This window comes from Myodes glareolus, chromosome X (genome assembly GCF_982192425.1).
Source record: "Myodes glareolus chromosome X, mMyoGla1.1, whole genome shotgun sequence".
In the NCBI taxonomy this organism is placed as follows: domain Eukaryota; kingdom Metazoa; phylum Chordata; class Mammalia; order Rodentia; family Cricetidae; genus Myodes; species Myodes glareolus.
This window is the reverse complement of record NC_142053.1, coordinates 79,442,685-79,450,351: the sequence shown is the minus strand read 5'-3', so window position 1 is coordinate 79,450,351 and position 7,667 is coordinate 79,442,685. Positions and strand designations below refer to the sequence as shown.

Sequence of the window (7,667 nt, the reverse complement as noted above, 5' to 3'; positions counted from 1 at the left end):
GTGAAGCAACCCAGACCCAGAAGTACAAATATTATATGTATTTACTTAAATGTTGATGCTAACTGTTAAGTCAAAGATTAGAAAGCTACAATCCTTAAAACCACAGAGTTTAGGTAAATAATAAAGTACTGAGAGAGGGACAGATCTCCTTAGGAAGGGGAAATAGGATAGTTACCAATGAATGAAGGGTGGGAACTGGAATAGTTGGATCAAGTGGGCACAAGGAGGAAAGAGGGGAAATATGGAGAGGGACATCTAAAATTAAGGGACATTTGAAGAGTTGTATAGAAACCTATTACAGTAGAATCCTCCTAAAATATATTCATATATGAGAATGAGCTAACAGGGAAGACGGAACACCAAATGGACATTTCTCACCACCATATGAAGTTTCAGTACTGGGAATGGGTTACATCTGATCAAGTTGTGGACCAAAGGGGTCCCATGTGAACTTCCCAAACAACCCAGGTGCTGCTAAGACTAAAAGGTTGCTCTCCACAAATTTATGGCACAGCCCTAATGCTGAAAATAATGCCTATACAACTCATGTGGAACATGAAAAGTTGAGGTGGTGCCTGCCTATAGTCTTTACTCCTTTTGGCTAATGTTCTTGGTACCAGAAGGTACTCTTCATGCTACCAAAGGAGAAAGGTATATATCCAGTTACCAAATCTTGGAATTACAATGGTGTCCTGCTTGCAAGATACAATAGTGCAATGGTAGCACAAAGCTTGTGGGAGTAATAAGCAAATATCTGAACTGACTTAAGGTCCACTCCATGAGATGGAACCTATTGAGGCTTGGGTGACAAAGAACCCAAGTCTGGAGTCCAAGAACTTGTAGATCTCGTGTAGAGCCCAAGAACTCTGAAGCCCCAGCAGCCTACTATGAAGTGAGATTCCCCGTTGTATGCTGTGAATGCAATTGGTTAATAAAGAATCTGTTTGGGGATCCGCCAGTCCGTCCAGCCATGGCCAAGTCCAAGAACCACATCACACACAACCAGTCCCGGAAATGGCACAGAAATGGCATCAAGAAACCCCGGTCACAAAGATACGAATCTCTCAAGGGGGTCGACCCCAAGTTCCTGAGGAACATGCGATTTGCCAAGAAGCACAACAAGAAAGGCCTGAAGAAGATGCAGGCGAATAACGCAAAGGCCATGAGCACATGAGCAGAGGCCATCAAGGCCCTGGTGAAGCCCCAGGTGGTGAAGCCCAAGGTGCCAAAGGGCCCCAGCCGCAAACTCACCCGGCTCGTGTTCATTGCTCACCCCAAGCTTGGGATGCGGATTAGAAGCTACATGGCCAGGGGTCGTAGGCTCCAAAAAACAAAACCCAAGGTTCAAGCCAAGGCAGAGTCCTCAGCTGCAGCTCAGGCTCCCAAAGGTGCCCAGGCCCCTGTGAAGCCCCATAAAATAGGTCTCAGTCTGCCAATGTGAAGACACATGGACTGGTGTGAATATCCATACAGTATTTGCAGATGATCAGTACCTTATGCTGTTTTTACAAATAAACTTGAGGCAAGATCTGTTAAAAAAAAAAAAAAAGAATCTGCTTTGGGCGTATTACAATGCAGAATTGGGCAAGGTGGGAATTCCAAGCAGATAGAGGAGGCACGTCAACATGAGACTGACTACATCCATGTAAAACCTGAGAAAGCTTGGAAAGGAATTGTAGACACAAAAGAACAGAGTTAAGCATGGGTTATGTTTTCTGGTGGCAAGCAGGAGCTCCGTGGCTCCTTTAAAAGAAGACCTACTGACTCAGCGTAAGAATCGGCGGCTTCCTGGTTTGGGCAGCATGAACCCTCCTTTCAGAAGGCTGAGCACTTCAATGGGGTTTGTGAACAGCATGCTACTAGTTGCTTGATAGTGACACAGACCTGCTGCGACCCTGGAACTGGGGCAATGTGTATGACTCTCAAAGGCAGCAAACATGCCTCTGCCATGTTGAACTGGGCAAACACAACAGGCAGGACCACGGAGTTGGTCCTAGCCATGCCCACTTAGCATTTTTAAAAAAAGTTCTCTTGCTCAGAAAATTATTACAGATACTAAATAAAGACAGATTCAGATAAAATGACCTCTGAATAAGTCAATGTTGAATAAATGTACATAGGCTTGGGAGAGAGAAGAAAAAGAGTAAAAAGACAATAAAAGTAATATAAAAGAGTACAGACAGTCATAGATTAAAGGAGTAAAAAAAATAAGCCATGGAAAGATGAAATATACACAGAGATTCTGGATTATGTATATTATTGTGTTTTCTTTGAATCCTTTAGCTGTGAATGAGCTTAGTACAGAGAAACATTTCATTGTGCAGGTTGCTAAGCTAAACCTAAAGGTATCTTGATTTAAAATTTGAGTTTAAGGATATGTTGCTTTGGAAAAGAGGTTCTATTTTTGTTTCCACAAAGGATGAGAACCTGTGGACTCCTTCCAGACTAATGTGGCTTAATGAAACAAGACCTCTTGAAAGGTCTTCACAAACCCCAAAATTACTTCATCCAACAAAAAGCAGGATGCAGTTTCGAGAGAACTATGACTAACTTCCAAAATATTGTTTATAAATGTTAGTTTATATTTAGAGGGGGATACGCTATAGAGATGAATACTTTGCATTGGTATGCATCTTGGTTTATTGATAGAAATTTAAGGTCAAATTTTGTTATATATATATTTCTGTTCTTGATTAAGGTATTGTGTCTGTGCAGCTCATTTAAAAATGTAATGTATAATTAAGAAATATAGGTTAATAGATAACCATCTATAATAGTCAAGCTTGTAGTCATGTTAGCTAGATTTTCTAGATGTATAGAGATATATTTCAGATGGATAGTTATTCTTCAAATCTTTCAAAGACTAACAGAATATGGCATTTAAAATGTATAAGAACGTAGGACTTCTCATGACAATGAGACACATCTGCTCCTGGCAGCACCAATCTACTTCAAGAGCATGATGGGCATTGAAGAGGCTCCTATTGGAGTTTGTTGGCCATTTGGGCAAGAAACTGCTCTTTCCTGGACTGCTTGATATTATGCTGTATGAACTGGACATGCAGGACCCACAGAAAAATGACTGCTGAACTTGCCTAAAGATGAGATGGTCCTTTGGGATTCCTTCATGAAAGAGTCTTCCAGACATTCTGCAGGACACAGAAGAAAGTGACTGACAAACTGCTGGTATAGGTGGAACTGTCTTTGAAATTTCCTGCTTCATGGAAAAGTCTGCCAGATACTATGGGCCTGTGGGATGAATATGGGTGCCCCAATGCTGCAGAAGAACTTTGGGAGACTGTTCAGGCAGCGAGATGTCTCTGCAAATTCTAGAGTTTTGGAAGTTGCTTACAATGCACTTTCTGCTAAGTTAGGTAATATTATATCCTTTTGGTACCTTTGATGGAGTTGAAGACTAGATAGTTATAGTTATAGCTTTCCTTAGTTATGATAAAAGATAGAGTAAATATAAATATTGTACTATAATTCTTACTTGATAACTGTTTTGTTCTCTGTAATCCTGTTATGTTAAAGTTAAAACCTTTCTTTTTATTTAGACAGAAAAGGGGAAGTGATATGGGATTCCCCTTTGTATGCTGTGAATGTCACTGGTTAATAAAGAATCTTCTTTGGGCCTATTACAGCGCAGAATAAGGCAAGGCAGGAATTCCAAGCAGATGGAGGAGAAGAGAGTAGGCAGAGTCGAAGAGATGCCATGTACCTGCCAGAGGAGAAAGATGTGAGTCGCCAACTGGAACCTTGCTGGTAAACCAAAAACCTTGTGGTAAAATACAAAATAATAGAAATGGGTTAACCTAAGATGTAAGAGCTAGCCAGAAATATGCTTAAGCTATTGACCGAACAACATTACAGTTAATACAGTTAGTGTGATTATTTTGGGTCTGGGCAGCCAGGGACAAATGAACAGCCTCCTCCAACACTACTAGACCTGCACAACTGCATACTTCAGAATGGGGATTAACACACATGAGCTCTTGCAAGTGTTAAGTCAGCAATCCTAACTGAACAGATCTTAGATATTTGGTTGATTCTCACACTCCCAATGGGTTTACATGACATTACCCCAGATGGAAAATTAAGCACTCCAGGTGGTATGTTCTGTGGTCTCCAAAGGGTAAGGTCACCTGCCCATTCCACAGACTGCAAAGCTAGCTGTGACCAGTAGAGGCCCCTGGCACACAAAGAAGGGATGTTCACAAAGTAAGCATAGCTCAGTGGACATGGACATTTGTGAAATGAAGTCTCACAAAACAGAATAAAGCACTGGAAAGACAGATCCACAGGGTCAGTTGACTATTGTGCCCAGCATATTACAGGCCGGCTCCATTTGCTAGGAACACAGAAAAAAGTTTCGCTAACCGGTCATCATTTTCTTCTTTTTTTCACATTTACCTTTCTACCATTTTTCTTTTTAAACACACTTTTAGCAGTACCTTTTCTTTCATACTAAAATTTGTATTTTAATTTGATTCACCCTCCTACAGTCATTAATTTCTGTACACATTTTTCATTATTTCATAATTTTCTTTGTTTTCCCTTCTTTTTCCTTCATGGTTTTCTACTTTCTGTTCTTTCTCCTTTGTTCCTTCTCACTTGTAGTAGTATATTCACATTCTTACTTTTTATACTTAAGAAAACCTTCATGGGGGCTGGCTAGGGAGAAGGCTCAGCTGATAAAGCATCTGCCCGACAATCATTCAATCTGTACTTCAGATCCCCAGACCCTACATAAAAAGTCATGTGGAGTTGCAGTCCACTTGAAATTGCAGCGGGCAGAAACTGGGGCTCTCTGTCGGAAGTTGGCTGGTCAAACTAGCTGATCCAAGGAGCTCTGAATTCAGTGAGAGACTCTGAGTCAATATATAAAGTAGAAAGTGATTGAGAAAGACACTGGACGTTCAATCTTGGGCCTCCACACACATAAGCACATATGCAACTGCCTACACACATGAAAATGCATACACATATATACACCCCACAACCAACATATATAAAATAGAAAATGAAAAGTCCAGAAAACCCTCACATTTTAATTTTTCTATTTCCTTGTTACATTTGCTTAAATTTTGCGATTTTTCTCCTTAATGGAAAACCCTTTTTCTGTTTTCTGACTTTTTGCTCTTTCCTCTTCCCTCCGCAAATATTCTTCTTCCATCTTCTTTTTCCATCCACTTATTTACACTTATCTCTCTTCCATTTTTATACTAAACGAATTTTAGCTCACTTTGAATTGGTTTTACAATTTATGGTTTATGGTCTTAGGTATTGCATTGGTGTGATTTAATCAATGTAAGTGTATTTCTACAAATTTCATGTTTGATGTTGCTATTACAGAAGTTTCTCCTCTCAGGGTGGTACCGGAAACTTAGACCCCAGGTGTACATGACTCTCCTTTAAGACCAGAACCCCTCAGTTACTAAACTGAAAGATTCTGAAATAGATATAAAGCTGTGAAATATTTCAAAGGCTTACTACTCAAAGTCATTACTGACTTTAAAGAAAGAGCAGATGAACTCAATTCAGGTCCTGAAGGGGAAGGTTAGAAACATAAAAGAAAAGTGCAGAAAAAAGGATGAGAAATCAGCAATGTGGATAAGTCAGCAAAATAGGATAACAATTCAGCAAGTAAACTGAGATTTTAAAAATATTAAAACATTGGAATTGACACGGGAAGAACTAAGAATTATAATTGGGAAGGGGTTTGGGGAGTCCAAAGAGGGAGGGGGATGGATAAAGACAAATATAATGACATGAATGAAAATCTCACAAACCCATTATTTTATATGATACCTTTAAAAGTCAAGAAAAAGCATCACTGCCAATCTACAAGTAGGAAAGGGGCTAGAGTATAAAATTGTTAAGAATCATTTCCTTATCAGTTTTTATATTTCCAGATGTAATTTGTGGCTCAGTTCATAGAGTGCTTATCTATCAGAAATGAAACCCTGAGTTTGCTTCCAAATATCAAATAAAACATACCAGGATGTTGCACACCTATGATTCCAGAACTCAGAGAGGCAGGAGAATTGCTACCGAACCGATCTACATAGAAAGTTCCAGGCCAGGTCTACATAGGGAGACCCTGCCTCAAAACAAACAAACATAGGATATAATTTGCATGGTGTTGGTTTTTGCTGGTGTATATAGTATTGCTGAAGGCAATTATATCACACTTTCTTTGTTTCTTCTTAGATTTCTTTTTGGCTTCTTTTTCTTTTATTTTCTACATGATCTTACTATTTATCGCATCCTTCCTATGTATCTCATGCTGGCATTGATTTTGTGTCAATCTTTCTGCCTCCATGTTGGGATTTACGGTCATGAGACAACATGCTTGGCTTGTACTTTTGATGATTCTATTTTTTTCATAACCTTATTTCCTTGGCTCCTAATCTGCTTACACCTACAGAGAAACTGCCTCCTGACTCCAGGAAACAAGTGACACAGGTCAAGTGACCCAAGCTAGTTTTGTTAATTTTTTTGTTGTCATGACAAAATAGCTGATAAAACAATTTGGGGAAGGATTTCTTTTGACTCAGTTTAAGGGCACCGTCTACTGGGTCAGGATGGCATTGCAATAGTAGCACAAGGCAGCTGCTCACATAGTAGTCACATTTAGGAGGCAGAGAAAGATGAATGCTAACATTCAAGTCAGTTTCTCCAATCCAAGACCCCAGTACATGGAGTTATTGTCTAGAGTTAGAGTGGGTCTTTTCATCTTAATTAACTCCGAATAGACAATCATTCAGAAACTTGCCCAGAAGCTTGCATCTTAGGTGACTCTAGTTCCTGTCAAGATGACAATCACTATCAACTACCATGACTCTATCCCCTCTCAACTTGACATACAAACATATCACTGTTAAGCCATAAATTCCCACTCCTTGTAGCCATAGTCTCATGACCAACGTCTAAAGTAAAATACATCGTCTAAACCAGGTAGTGGTGGCGCATGCCTTTAATCCCACCCAGCATTTCGGGGGGGGGGGGCAGAAGCAGGTGGATCTCTGAGTCTGAGACCAGCCTGTTCTACAGATAGATCAAGTTCCATGACATCCAGGGCTGTCATACAGAGAAACCCTGTCTTGAAAAACAAACAAACAAAAGACAAAGCAACAACCACATTGCCTAACTTCAAAAGTTCCCATAGTCTTTTACAGTTCCAACATTGTTCAAAAGGAACAAACTTCTAAGACTTCAGAAATCTATCAACTGTTAGCCCTTATAAGCATCAAAAATAAGTCACAGAGTAAAGACTCTTATTTGCTAAGAGAGAAATGACAGTATAGCAAGGAATAACGATATACCTGCCCTCATTAAGTCAATTAAAGAAACAATAGTGAAAATCAGAAAAAGATTTATTCAACATGGCCACATAAAGAACAAAGGAACCTTTCTCCTGAAAGGTCATCTGACAAACTATAAATCTTTTGCCAGGAGACAAATTCAACCTCTCGCTGACCCCAGGGCCTCACATTTTTCTTTCTCCCAACATAAAATTCTTGGGGGAAATTCTGATTTCTTTGGACCCATTGTTTCAAAAATCATATAATCAAAGGTTGGGGCACAAGGATCTCTTTAAATATCTTCATTCCTATCAGGATGACCTATCAGAGGGACCATGGCACAGCTGGTCTTGTGCTTCT

At 39.7% G+C, this 7,667-nt stretch overlaps 1 pseudogene; it reads left to right on the top strand.

Moving 5' to 3' along the window:
• The first annotated feature begins 966 nt into the window (after nucleotides 1-966).
• On the top strand, nucleotides 967-1,516 carry LOC125389234 (large ribosomal subunit protein eL29 pseudogene; annotated as a pseudogene).
• The last annotated feature ends 6,151 nt before the right edge of the window (nucleotides 1,517-7,667 follow it).